Raw genomic sequence first — 14807 nt, 5'->3', positions numbered from 1 at the left:
CAGCATGCCAGGCTTCCCTGTCCTTCCAGCATCTCCCAGAGCTTGCTGAAACTCATGTCCATTGGATCGCTGATGCCATCCAACCATCTCATCCTCTGTTGTCCCTTTCTCCTCCTGCCTTCAGTCTTTCTCAGCATCAGAGTCTTTTCTAATGAGTCGGCTCTTCACATCAGATGGCCAAAGTACTGGAGTGTCAGCTTCAGCATCAGTCCTTTCAGTGAATATTCAGGATTGATATCCTTTAGGTTGACTGGTTTGATCTCCTTGCAGTCCAAGGGACTCTCAAGAGTCTTCTCCAACACCACAGTTCAAAAGCATCAGTTCTTCAGCACTCAGCCTTCTTTACGGTCCAACTCTCACATTCATTCATGACTACTGAAAAAACCATAGCCTTGACTAGACGGACCTTTACCAGGTTGCAGTTATTTGTCATATCTTACCTTCTTGGGGATCTATAGTTATTTGAAACTTCCTCCTTCAGTACAAGGAAATGATGTATCCTCAGTTCTTTTTACTGAAGCAGTCTCTCTGTCTCCAGTAATGATATATGAAGTATCATGTGAGGAATAGCTTTATTAATGCAGAATACAGTTACTAAATTAATAAATTTTATTTTATAAGTTATCTTTAAGAGCCTTATATTGGTTCCCCAAAAAATTAAGCATAGAATTACCATATGATCCACCAGTTTCACTCCTGGTTTTAACCCCAAATGACTCAAATAATTGAGTCACTGATTTATTTGTACACTGATGCCCATAGCACACTAGCCACAGTCAAAAGAGGAAAACAACACAAGTGTCCTTCAAGAGATGAATGCATAACACCATGTGGTATATGGAATATCATTACTGAGCCACAAAAAGGAATGAAATTCTGATATATGCTATAACATCTATTTGAAAACATTATGCTAAATGAAATAAACCAGACCCCAAAAAAGACATATTTTTTCATTCTAGTTATATGAGGTACCTAGAATAGGTAAATTGATAGAGAGTAGAATAGAGATTACCAGCGGCTGGGAGGAGGTGATATGGGGAGTTATTATTTATTGGGTACAGAATTTCTGTTTGGTATGATATAAAAGTTGTAGAGACAGTAGGTGGTGAGGTTGCACAACAATACTTAAAAGTGGTTTAAGGGTAAATTTTATGTTATGTGTAGTTTTTAATTTTTTTAATTAATTTAATTTTGGCTACACTGGGTCTTGTTGATGCACACAGGCTTTCTCTAGTTGCAGCGAGTGGAGGCTGCTTCTGTCGTGGTGCACGGGCTTCTCGTTGCAGCGGCTCCTCTTGCTGTGGAGCACAGGCTCAAGGGTGCGAGGGCTTCGGTAGTTGCGGTGTGTTGCCTCAGTAGTTGTGGCGCTTGGGGTTAGTTTCCCTGCAGCATGTAGAGTCTTCCCAGACCAGTGATTGAACCCACCTCCCCTGCATTGGCAGGCAGATTCTTAAGTACTGGACCACAGGGAAGTCCTATGTTATATATATTTTACCACAGTTTTTAAAACGTCTTATTCAACTATCCCTTTCCTTCCCACTCCCACCGCCCCCCCCTTACTGGGTCGTTTTAATCCAGTATGTAATTTTTTTCCATATTTCACAGATTAATAACACTCTCTTCCCACTCCCCACTTATTGGGTCATTTTAATCCAGTATGCATTTTTGCCATGTTTCACAGGTTATTTTTTTCTGAGAAACCTTAAACAGCATTATCATGGTATAGCTGACCTTATAAAAGTTGTATTTCTTCCATCATTATAAGTTTGAAAAAGTTTCACCCCAAATTTATTTCAATGTGAGTAAGATATATCCTGAGACTAGTATTTGATTAGTTACAAAGATGAACAATATTAGAAACATAAGCGTATTCTCACTAGAGATAGATTTTATCTTGTTGCCTTGAGTTTTGTGATGGAGATTCACATAAAGTTTAGCCTCTGAATGATCTACCTGCAAAATGTACCACTCGCATTCATCAAACCTCCTGACACTATGCCTTGATTCTCCAGACGTAGGAAGGAGTACAAATACCTGCTTAAACTGTAGGGAATCTAGTACTCATAACCCCATTTACTAGCTTGTTCAGTCTCATTATTGGCAGCACCATCAAGCAGCAGTTCACAAAAGAAGGGAATACTGGGCAAAACAAAGATACATGTCTGCTGCTGCTGCTGCTCAGTCGCTTCAGTCGTGTCCGACTCTGTGTGACCCCATAGACGGCGGCCCACCAGGCTCCCCCATCCCTGGGATTCTCCAGGCAAGAAAGTGAAAAGTGGAAGTGAAGTCACACAGTCGTGTACGACTCTTCTCGACCCCATGGACTGCAGCCTACCAGGCTTCTCCGTCCATGGGATTTTCCAAGCAAGAGTACTGGAGTGGGGTGCCGTTACCTTCTCCGAGATGTCTGCTACATAAGGTCATTTCATTAATTCATTCGGCAAATATTTGTTAAGCAGTATGAACAGCGTTCTGAGGGCTTGGGGTACATCAACTAACAAAATAGGCAAATAACCCAGCCCTCACCTAGCTTACCTTTGAGCTGCTCTGTTCCACTGCAAAAGCATACTGAGACATGGGCAGCCAGTTGATGTGACATCAAGGGCTTAAATTTCTGAGGCTAACCAGTCCCCTATTTGTTGATCAATCCACTGACGTCTTTGCATTCAGGGTGGATAGGAAGCTAGTGTTTCTATCAGAGTGATGTTCTTCTACAGAGTTCTGCATAGCTTCCAAAGACTCAGACCAGTGGATGGTGTACTGGGGTTCAAGAGTCCTTATACCTACAATGAGGAGATGAACTGGTGCTGTTTCAGTCCCAAGGGACAGCATGGTAAGAGCCAGTCAAGTTATTGCAGGGCTTCATTCTCAGACCAAAATGGGATGAAAAATCAGAAGCCTGGATAGAATTATGCATGGTAGGGCTCAAGCTGACATTCACTAGATATACAGGAATACAGGGGCTTTCTGCACACACCAAATCCATGCTTAATACAGAAATATTGATTCCAACTTACAGGCCAAGCCCCTAGAATGGGCAGCATACTTGCCAATCTTCGATAGACCTGGGACATGGGCAGACAAGAAATGACTACAGGAGGGTGGTAAACAGATGCTATTGGCAAATAAAAATAAATGTTAGTATTTATTAGCCAAACCCACATTTTCATTTAATCCTCAAGACAAAAACAAACTAGAAAGAAAAAAATAGCTCTGAGATCTGCACTCTCTTTGTGACTATTAAAAACTGAGATTTAACATGTTTAAACAAAAGAAAGGAAAATTTTTTTCAATACTGGTGATATATTGAGGATTAAGATAGATCTCCCCTGTTCCCTCCCCCATCCTGATCTCACTGTGTGGAGCAACAACACTTTTCCCTTTTAGGGTGGATATTAGGAAATATAGTTATATATTTCAGTGCTGGAAACCACATTCAGTTCTAGGCACCACACTTCTAAAGGGCCACTGACAAATTGGAGCATGTTCCGAGGAAAATGGCCCAGATGGTAAGGGAATATGAAACCAAGTTATATGAGAAACACTTGGAGGAAGTACGGAGATTTAGCCGAAAGAAGAGAAGATTAACCAGAAAGTATTACAGAGACCACAGTTTTCAGTTTCTGGAAGAGACGCTAAGGATGGGCTAAGGATTCATCGTGCTTTGCCTACTGGAGCCTCCAAGAACAAGGGGCATTGAGGGGAGATACAGGAAGAACATCATCAAAAAGAACTTGATAAAAATCAAAGGCATGTCAAAAGGAATGGATATCACTGGAGACAGATACCAAGCCCCACATCTCTGAAATTATTCTCACAGAGGCTGTCAGTCAGTGCCTGCTCACATCAGACCTACACCGTGGGCCTTCCCAGGCCCACCATGGCCAGTAGCATCTCTTCCCCTTGTTCTCCCTTTGTACTCTTACCTCTCTGAAGTACTGCCATGCTTTCGCTTGTGCTTTAATTCTGTTTATACCTGTCTGTCTCTCACTAGTGATTCTCAACTTTCAACCTGATTATATTCTTTTAATGGTTTCCCTTGTGGCTCAGCTGGTAAAGAATCCGCCCGCAGTGCGGGTTTGATCCCTGGGTTGGGAAGATCCCCTAGAGAAGGGAAAGGCTACCCACTCTGGTATTCTGGCCTGGAGAATTCCATGGACTGTACAGTCCATGGGGTTGCAAAGAGTCAGACCTAATTGTATTCTTTCAACCTAATTGTATTCTCTTTATAACAAGTATAATATATATAAATTGTAACAAACACATGTTATATATTATAACAAATATATGTTATAATATATATAGTGGTGATTTAGTCGCTGAGTTGTGTCTGACTCTTGCAACCCCATGGACTGTAGCCTGCCAGGCTCCTCTGTCTATGGGATTCTCCAGGCAAGAATACTGGAGTGTGTTGCCATTTCCTTCTCCAGGGGATCTTCCCAACCCAGGAATTGAACCTGGGTCTCCTGCATTACAGGCAGATTCTTTACCAACTCAGCTACAAGGGAAGCACTTTAATATTTTACATATATATATATATACACACACACACATAAAATATAATGCATATAGTTTCACATTTAACTATGTGAAATTCATAATTAATATAACCCACCTGTGCAGCACACAATTCCAAAAATATACTATAATGCCCTCATATTGCACTTAGTCACTCAGTCATGTCCAACTCTTTGCGACCCCATGGACTGTATAGCCCACCAGGCTCCTCTATCCATGGGATGCTCCAGGCAAGAATACTGGAGTGGGTTGCCATGCCATTCTCCAGCCCTCATATTAAGGCAATTAAAAGGAAAAACAAATTGTATTCAAGTTACATATTTCACACAATCTCCAGGAATGACCACACCAAGAAACACAGTAAAGTAGATGGATGTGGAATGCGGGAGCAGCACTATTAGGGCAGCTGTGCTGCAGGCTGGTGTAGGCACATTGCATCAGTAACTCAAAAAAAACAAACAAACTAGGAATGTGTTTGCTTCCCATGATACAGTATTCTTTTTCTTTCCTTTTTAATTCTTTTCAATTTATAACTTGTTTATTTTAAAATGTGTAACATAAAATGCATCATTTTAAGCATTTTTAAGTGTACAGTTCTGTGGCATTAAGTACATTCACTTTGTCATGTAACCATCACCACCTTCCATCTTCCAAATTTTTTCATCTCCCTCAACTCATGATGTAGTTTTCTTAAGTAATGAGTTGTCCTGGCAAAGGTCCAGACAACACAATGTATAACAGTCTTCCTTCAGTTTCCTTGGTAATTCAACTTATAAGATTTCAGTGTATATATAAAATATGTAAAAAAGTTTTGTTTTTGTATGTAAAACAGAGTTAGGTTTTAAGTTGTGCTGCTGCTGCTGCTAAGTCGCTTCAGTCGTGTCCGACTCTGTGCGACCCCATAGATGGCAGCCCACCAGGCTGCCCCATCCCTGGGCTCCTCCAGGCAAGAACACTGGAGTGGGTTGCCATTTCCTTCTCCACTGCATGAAAGTGAAAAGTGAAAATGAAGTCAGTCAGTCGTGTCCTACTCTTCGCGACCCCATGGATTGCAGCCTACCAGGCTCCTCCATCCATGGGATTTTCCAGGCAAGAGTACTGGAGTGGGTCACCATTGCCTTTTCCTTCAGGTGATTGTAAATGGGTTGTCACCCATCCAGATGACCAATGGGATGGGGGACAGGGGCTTGTTGACTGAAACCCAAATATTGCAGAATATCTGTATCATTGGCACCTGTCCACTAAATGCAAGTACCACCCCTTGGTCACTGTAACAAGCAGAAACAACCCTATCCGTTCCCTTATCATTACCACCATTGAGAGCCAGACTGTACAGTACATGAACTCTAAGGCAAGACTCAGTTTTGTCCTTTTTTTAACTCCCTTAGTACCTGGTGGGGCTTCCCAGGTGGCCTAGTGGTAAAGAACCTACCTGCCTGCCAATGCAGGAAACATAATGAGACATGGGTTTGATCCCTGGGTCGTGAAGATCCCCAGGAGGAGGGCATCACGACCCACTCCCTGTATTCTTGCCTGGAGAATCCAATGGACAGAGGAGCCTGGCGGGCTACAGTCCATGGGTCTCAAGGAGTTGGACACAACTGAAGCGACTTAGCATGCACAGTACCTGGTACAAGAGGTTCTCAGTGTTTATTAAAGTAGAGAATGTAGTAGAGAGGATGCCCACATGTCCCTCAGGTAGCTGTAGCTCAGCTTTTCTGAAATTGAACAAGAAATCATCTTCCTCTTCTCTAGCCTCGCTCCTCAATCTTTCCTAACCTTCTTCATTCTCAGTCTTTACAGTTATCCAAAAAGCTAGCCACTGCAGATTCATCTCCCTCACTGTGCACATCTGGTGGGTCATAGACCATCACTTCTGCCTGTCCTAACTCAGGGACCCTCTCTTTCCCCTGCTCCAACCTCCCTTATATCTTCTTCTATTATAATACCCTTGTTTTCTGGCCTCCACGATCACCATCCTTCAAATGCTCAGGAACTCTAAGCATTCCATTGGCATGCCAAGCCTTCCATTTTGGAGTAGTGTAGCCCCATTGTTGTTCAGTCTCTCAGTCGTGTCCGACTCTTTGCGACCCCATGGACTGTAGCATGCCAGGCTTCCCTGTCTTTCACCATCTCCCAGACCTTGCTCAAACTCACATCCATTGAGGCATCAATGATGCCATCCAACCATCTCATCCTCTGTCGTCCCCTTCTCCTCCTGCCTTCAATGTTTCCCAGCATCAGGATCTATTCCAGTGAGTCAGCTCTTCTCATCAGATGACTAGAGTGTTGGAGCTTCAGCTTCAGCATCGGTCCTTCCAATGAATATTCAGGACTAATTTTCTTTAGGATTGACTGGTTTGATCTTCTAACAGTCCAAGAAACTATCAAGAGTCTTCTCCAGCACCACAGTTTGAAAGCATCAATTCTTCGGCACTCAGCCTCTTTTATTGTCCAGCTCTCACATCCATACATGACTACTGGAAAAAGCATAGCTTTGACTATATAGACTTTTTTCAGCAAAGTAATATTTCTGATTTTTAATACTGCTGTCTAGGTTTGTCATAGCTTTTCTTCCAAGGAGCAAGTGTCTTTTAATTTCATGGCTGCAGTCACCATCCACAGTGATTTTGGAGCCCAAGAAAATAGTCTGTCACCGTTTCCATTGTTTCCCCATCTATTTGTCATGAAGTGATGGGACCAGATGCCATGATCTTAGTGTAGCTCCTTATGCCTAGAGTAACTGTTACCTTTTTCAACTTGAAAAATTCCTACTCATACATGGAGACTCAGCTGAAATGTCTCCTCCTCTGGTCCCAGATCTCAGATAGAATTACCCACTCTGTGTCTCTGTTGATATCTTTGTTGTATCATTTCTTGTGTTAAACTTTGTTCATGTGCCTGTCAGAGTAAGAGTTCCTTGAGTAGAAGGTAATTGCTCAGGCTTTAGAGTCAAGGGCTAGAGTTTGAATCCTGCATGACTTAGCAGTCCTGTGGTCTTGAACAAAGCCCTTCACCTCTGGAAGCCCCAGTTTTTCTTATCTGTAAAATGGGGATAATATACTGCTTACAAAGTGTTTAGAGCAAAGCTTGAAATGTTAACCATTTTCATTGGCTTTGTATCTGTCCAGCACCTCATAAGAAGCAAAATAGAGGAGGTACTTACCAGCTGTTTTGAATGAAGGAAGCACGGACTGCTGATATTGTCAGATTTGGAGATTTTATTATTTAGTCATGTTCAAACGGATGTTATATTTGGCACTTATAGACAATTTTATCATGCATAAATTTATCCATGGAAAATATTCTTGAAAGAAAAAAGCAATCAGTTTTCAGCTCTGACTTTTTTTAGGTGTATTAAAAAGCATTCATCCTGAAACAGTAATGTAAAAACCCTTGGGCTTGTAAAGTCTATGCCCACTGTGGAAAATTATGTGCCTAGAAACTCCTGTGTTTTGGATTTTGACTTGTAGTTTCCATAACGTGAAATGTGGGGAATGTCACTTTTTTCTTATCTGAATGAAGACCGGCGACCACCTCTAGCATCATTGAGCCAAACCCCATGACTGTCCTGCACTTGTCCCACCTTCAGTACAAAATGTATATTCTTATTCAGCTTATGACTCAACTATTTGCTTTAAAAACCCTTTAAGTGCTGCTTGCAGTGTAAGACCAAATCCTAAATTTTAAAAACTTCCATAGCTAATACTCTGCTAAATGTTTAAAGCCTGACATTTAATCTCCATGAACTGGAGCGCTCTGATTTCACTGTTTGCAGCTAGTAAATGTCACTCTGAACATTGTTGCTTTCACTCACACTTAAGCACTTTCATCTGCCGTGGATGCAGTGTGTCAGAGAAGTCTTTGTGTGCTATTCTAGTGAGGGGAAAAAAAGACGAAACCCGGCCTTTAAACAGACTGAAAAAAACTGCTTGAAAGGCAGCGATGACCCTGTTTTTTTAATATGGTGTTTGTGAACACACAATCCTGAGTTCCACCAGATTCTCTTAAAAACTAACTCTATTAGCTCAGTCAGAACAGGGTCCCTGCTGAGCTCATCCGTGGTTGCCAGCCAAGCAGCTCCCCCTCCTTTGTGACCGGAGTGGGGATTGGTGGGGAGAAGGGGGAGAAGATGCTGGCATTCCTTTCATTTCACTTCTGCCTGCAGGAGGAATCTTGTCATCCTCTGGCTCCCCAAACTATTTTCAACCTGGGTGTTTTATTTCTTAGTTCCTGAAGGCTGCTGGCACACAGGACAGCCCTCACTTCTCATCATCTTGACATGGAATGGAAAATCAGTTTGTGGCTATTTTCATAGCAAGTGATTTACTCCTGTTCTTTTATCTGTCTCCGCTTTATACTCTTTGTTTGAACATGTTTTTATTTCCCGTCTCTGCGGCCTTTTGTTCTTTTTCTGGGATTTTTCTGTTCACTTTTCCTTCCCCTGCTCTCTCCCCATCCCCCACCCGCCATCCCCTGCTAAGTCCCTGGGGCCTTCCTTGTCTCGGTCCCCAGGCCCTTGTCCCACCCCTTTTGTGCACATCCTGCTTCCTGCCTGGCTGCCCTCCTCTCTCCTGCCCAGTCTGTTACAGGCACTGCTGGTGCTGCCTCCACTGCTGTTCTCATCCTTGGGGTCCCTCTTCATGTACCCGTGGGCTCAGTCTGTAATAGCCCATGGTACAGCAGGCAGACAGACTGAACTTGTCCATGGTCACATTATAGACAGATTGTCAGCCAAATTCTTTGGCAGATTTGTTTTTAAGGCCGTTAATGCCTACACTAGCCTTTGTTTCCAGTTTCCTGGCAGCCATGCTAAAGCATGAGCTGAAGCCTAGAAACAGAACACTCTACAAGAAGCACTGAAGGGGAAATTTTAGAAAACTGTGGGCTTTTCTGACAGACATGGATTCAAGTCTCTACTCTGCGGTTTATTAGCTTTGTGGCCTTGGACAAATTCATTCATTTGACAAATGTTTATCAAGTGCCTATTATGTGCCTTCTGCTGCTAAGTCACTTCATTCGTGTCTGACTCTGTGCGACCCCATAGATGGCAGCCCACCAGGCTCCCCCGTCCCTGGGATTCTCCAGGCAAGAACACTGGAGTGGGTTGCCATTTCCTTCTCCAGTGCATGAAAGTGAAAAGTGAAAGTGAAGTCGCTCAGTCATGCCCCACTCTTTGCAACCCCATGGACTGCAGCCTACCAGGCTCCTCCGTCCATGGGATTTTCCAGGCAAGAGTACTGGAGTGGGGTACCATCGCCTTCTCCGATATGCCTTCTAGGCAACCAATTAATTACCTTCTGTCTTCTTCTCTTATGTTCCTAGCCAATTGGGAAATAAGACAGTAGAAATCAAAATATCAGCTTTATCAACTGATGGAAGCCAGATTAGAGGATGTGGCTAACATATGCAGCCACCATGGGTTTACTTCTCTGCTGAATTAGGCATTAGGCCCGCCTCTCTTCTCTACTCAGCACACAAGCCAGGTATAGAGGATAGATGCTGAAGACAGACAGGCTGAGAAGAGAGTGAAGAAATCCAGGGGCATGGTGCATCCTCATCTCCTGACCTCACCCATAGGCAGGCCACTCCTCCCACGGGGAAGGACCTAGTGGGGAGCCTGAGAGGAGATTTCACCCCTCCCTCCTGGGACCTGGAAACTCCCTTCCCTCCAGGGAAACAGGAGGGTTGAGAGCGCGCCCTTAACTCTAAGCTCTGTACCTAACCAGTGATTACCATAACAGGCAAAATAAATATTGCCAGTCTGTTTCGTCACCTATAAAATATGAATCATCATACCCATCTCTTACTGTGGCTGTGGGGACTAAGGTGAAATGAGATGCTGTTTATGAAGAATATGAATACCTGTTAGCTGTCACCCTTTGATCAGGACCAGCTGAAAGCAGAATTAGTCACTCAGTGGCTTGATATATCTTTGTTGTCCTCTTTATCTTCTCTTTTTGAGCCCGTTTGGTCATTTTTCCCCTCCTCACTACTGTTTAAAAAACAAAAAAAGTGGAAATAAAAAGCAGGAATACTGGTCCTAAAGCACAGTAAGCACAAATCATTTCTAATCCTGGTGTACGTGTTACACAACTCATTAATCTGGAAAAAGGAAGCATTAGAGACAATTAAATCTACTTTAGAACTACAAAAACTGGTTGTTCTTGAAGGGTCACCAAAGTACAATTTATGGCTACAAGCAGATATATTACATGGGAAATGTTTGTTTTGATTCCTCACACTTATTGTTATATTAACTTAAATAATATTCATGAGGTTCTTTATTACTGTAGAAAAGAATTCAGCTGAGCCTGGAAACCACAGTGATGAAGGAAAACAGTAAAGATAGTTTTAGGGAATAACTTTTAATTCAGGGTACTTGGACTTTTTTTGAGGGCAGCAGGAAGCCACTGATGACAAAAGCTGAGACGGTCAGGTTTGTACTGTAGGTGAATGCCACGTAGCAGCGCTATGGGAATGAAACAGGGGAGAAGGCAGGCCTGGGAGAACAGGGAGGAGGTGAACCAGGTGAGAGGAAATCGATTTACGCCAAGTAGCAGCACCCAGATTTAAGGGCCTTCAGGAGTAGAATTGGCAGGGTCAGGATGCCGGGGCGGAGGGCCGAGGAGTAAAATGTATCTGGTAAAAGGGCTCTTTTCTGAAGTTAAAACAGGAATTTCCCTGGTGGTCCAGCGGCTAAGACTCCAAGGTTCCAGTGGAGGAAGGGCAGGTTTGATTCCTGGTCCGGAAGCTAGATCCCACGTGCCACGACTCAGACCTCAGTACAACGAAGGTGGCAACTAAGACCTGGCACCGCCAAAGAAATAAATACTAAAGAAACTATCAAATAAAGTTAGAATTATAAGAATTCAAATGCAGTGCTGCCCTTCCCAAGCAGGATTAGAGAGTTAACATGGGAAACTCAGCCTGAGAGAGACCAAGCCAAAGGACAGATGAACTTGGCCAGCAAGAGGGGCTGGACCAGTTTCCCAAGAGGGAGCCCTCTGGCAAGATAAAGCAGCAGGGTATGGCGTGACACCGAGATATGCCTTCCACTGATGGGAAAGAGAGAGGAAGAAAAAGAAAGCCAGAGAATTTAAGTCAGTTGGGGGCTTTGGTGCGGGGAGGGGGGGGCACTATCAAGAATGCTGTGGAGTTGTAGATTGTCCTGCCTCTCGCATAATTATGTCAGCCATTCTCATAGTAGACACATAAAGCCTTATTTCAGTTTTTCCCTCAAAAAAACAGATTTAACAAAAGTTCTTAGGTGGATACTAAGCTAGATATTTTTTTGTTTTGTGAACAGTTTTCTTCTTTGGGCTTTTTTAATTGCATTCTTTTATTGACTGGGATGGAGGGAATTCAGTCCTTGGGACAGGCTCTCTCCTTCTAGTCAGTTTTCATAGGATGTTACAGAACTTTTCAGTTTTGAAACAGATCTAAAAACAGTAAACAAGAAAAGATCAGTGAATATTTTTGCAAGGTGGAAGGGAAAGGAAAGAGGAATGACTCGTTGGCTTTGGAACAATCCCTTTTTATATCCCTGTGTGTGTGCATGCTAAGTAGCTTCATTTGTGTCCAACTCTGTGCGACCCTGTGGACTGTAGCCCACCAGGCTCCTCTATGGGATTCTTCAGGAAAGACTATATACTGGAGTGGGTTGCCATGCCCTCCTCCAGGGGATCTTCCTGACCCAAGGACTGAACCCGAGACTCCTGTGTCTCTGCATTGGCAGTCAGGTTCTTTACCACTAGCGCCTCCTGAGAAGCCTCTTTATGTCCATGCTACTGCTAAATCACTTCAGTCGTGTCCGACTCTGTGCGACCCCATAGACAGCAGCCCACCAGGCTCCCCCGTCTGGGATTCTCCAGGCAAGAACACTGGAGTGGGTTGCCATTTCCTTCTCCAGTGCATGAAAGTGAAAAGTGAAAGTGAAGTCGCTCAGTCATGTCTGACCCTTAGCAACCCCATGGACTGCAGCCCACCAGGCTCCTCCGTCCATGGGATTTTCCAGGCAAGAGTACTGGAGTAGGGTACTAATTGAACAGAGCACTCTGTTCCCATCACAACAGAGCAGTATTAGGCATATCTGTGGTGAACATACATTTTAGTTTTCTAACTGGTTACACAAAACAATGGAAAACTATTTTCTCTGTTTCAAGATGAAAGGTTTTCCTTCCATTTCATAGTTTTTAAAGACCCAATATTGGAGCAAGGAGTTTTTAACTAATGACATACTATTAAAGGGTTTTGTTCATATTTGTAGAGTCAGTGTATAAAGCCATTATTTTTTCTGAAGTATTTTGATATATTAAACTGAGGAAAACTAGAGACCCAGCAGTGAATCAGTATTTCTGCCAGCTCCCCTAAGACTTTTTTTGGGCACCTGTTTTGTGCAAAGTGCTTGTTGATAAGGGCTGAATACAGTGCCATGTGTCTAGATTGTAGGCTCCCCAATGGCTTACTTGTCTTCCCAAACCCAAGTGCCAAGAAAAACGCCAAGCATCATTATATTTGTTGACAGGGAAGAATAAATTGAGAAAGTATCATTGATATATATACACTAACATGTATAGAATAGATAGCTAGTGGGAAGCTGCTGTATAGCACAGGGAGCCCAGCCTGGTACTCTGTGATGACCTAGAGGGGAGGGATGGGGGAGGAGTGGGAGGGAGGCTCAAGAGGGAGGGGATATATATATGTATAGTTATAACTGATTCATGTCATTGTACAGCAGAAACCAACACAACATTGAAAGCAATTATCCTCCAATTAAAAAATAAGTTAAAAAACAAAATAAAAACAATACTTGTTGACTGTAAACAAATAGACTGCCAGGTACTTCTCCAAAAGTGTGTTTACTTGGGATCAGCAAAGAATTGCCATTTGAGGATCTGCGACCGTAGTTTTTTGTTTTTTGTGGTTTTTTTGCGACCATAGTTTTAAAAGATGCTTGCTCCTTGGAAGAAAAGCTATGACCAACCTTGATAGCATATTAAAAAGCAGAGACATTACTTTGCTAACAAAGGTCTGTCTAGTCAAAGCTGTGGTTTTTCTAGTAGTCACATATGGATGTGGGAGTTGAATCATAAAGAGAGCTGAGCGCCAAAGAATTGATGCTTCGAAACTGTGGTGTTAGAGAAGACTCTTGAGAGTCCCTTGGACTACAAGGAGATCAAACCAGTCCATCCTAAAGGAAATCAATCCTGAATATTCATTGGAAGGACTCATGCTAAAACTGAAGCTCTAATACTTTGGCCACCTGATGTGAAGAACTGACTCATTGGAAAAGACCCTAATGCTGGGCAAGATTGAAGACAGGAGGAGAAGGGGATGATAGAGGATAAGATGGTTGGATGGTATCACTGACTTGATGGACATGAGTTTGAGCAGGCTCCGGGAGTTGGTGGTGGACAGGGAAGCCTGGCATGCTGCAGCCCATGGGGTCACAAAGAGTCAGACATGACTGAGCGACTTAACTGAACTGAAGTAACCATGGGTGAGCCATGTGCAAATCCCTGCTGCCAGGCCACAAGAAGAGGGAACCTCTCTTAAAGAGGGGGAGAGGAAGCTGGGAGGGTGATAGTGAACAAAGAGTCTGTTGGAGGAATTGAGAGTTCGAAGAATAGTGGCTTTTCATTGGCTGGGTTTTGAGCTCTTGCCAGGCAAGAAGAGGAGTCTGTCTTCTCCCTGTTGCTCTGTCTTCATAGGGCGTGAGAACCTTCTGGCCTCCCAACTCAATTTTAACTGAGGTTTCCGTTTATTAACTTTCATAGACTTTACATGTGTTAACTCATTCAATCATTACAATAACCATATCCTATTTTTATCCCCATTTTGCAGATAAGAAAACTGAGGCATAAGGGGAGGGAAAATTGGTTTGCCCAAAGTATGAGGGACACTAAGTGGCAGAAACAGGATCCAAACCCGGATAGCTTGAGGCTGCAGCATCTATGCTCTCGTCACTGTACTCTGCTACCCTTCTGCTCAGGACGAAACTATTGAATTCATGAGTAAATATCCTAATGGAGTCATACGGATGAGACCATCCATTGTGACAGGCTGGTGACAGTTAATTAGAATTACAGCATGGACTTTAAACATGCTTGATTATGATTAACATCAAATTTGAAGTTAGCATCTATCACATGTGTGAGTGCCTGACTTCAGTTCCCCTCCAGCATTCTCATTGCCAACATTTCCCGGACCAAAGGGAGCCTGCTTTTGTTTCCACACCCAGCTCTCTTTCAAAGACTGAAACCGTGGTGGGCCGGGCCGGGGGA

At 43.2% G+C, this 14807-nt stretch overlaps 1 protein-coding gene and 1 non-coding gene across 2 annotated transcripts in view; one reads left to right on the top strand and one right to left on the bottom strand.

The window, feature by feature from the left end:
- The window catches only part of ALG14 (ALG14, UDP-N-acetylglucosaminyltransferase subunit), a 99844-nt gene that overhangs the window by 68331 nt on the left and 16706 nt on the right, over positions 1–14807 (top strand). The window lies entirely within an intron of this gene.
- TRNAY-GUA lies at positions 4440–4511 on the bottom strand. Its single transcript has one exon. It is a non-coding gene; the product is annotated as a tRNA-Tyr (tRNA).

This window comes from Bison bison, unplaced genomic scaffold (genome assembly GCF_000754665.1).
Source record: "Bison bison bison isolate TAMUID 2011002044 unplaced genomic scaffold, Bison_UMD1.0 scf7180017864466, whole genome shotgun sequence".
In the NCBI taxonomy this organism is placed as follows: domain Eukaryota; kingdom Metazoa; phylum Chordata; class Mammalia; order Artiodactyla; family Bovidae; genus Bison; species Bison bison.
The sequence above is the reverse complement of the archived record's forward strand: the minus strand, read 5'-3'. Positions and strand labels throughout refer to the sequence as shown.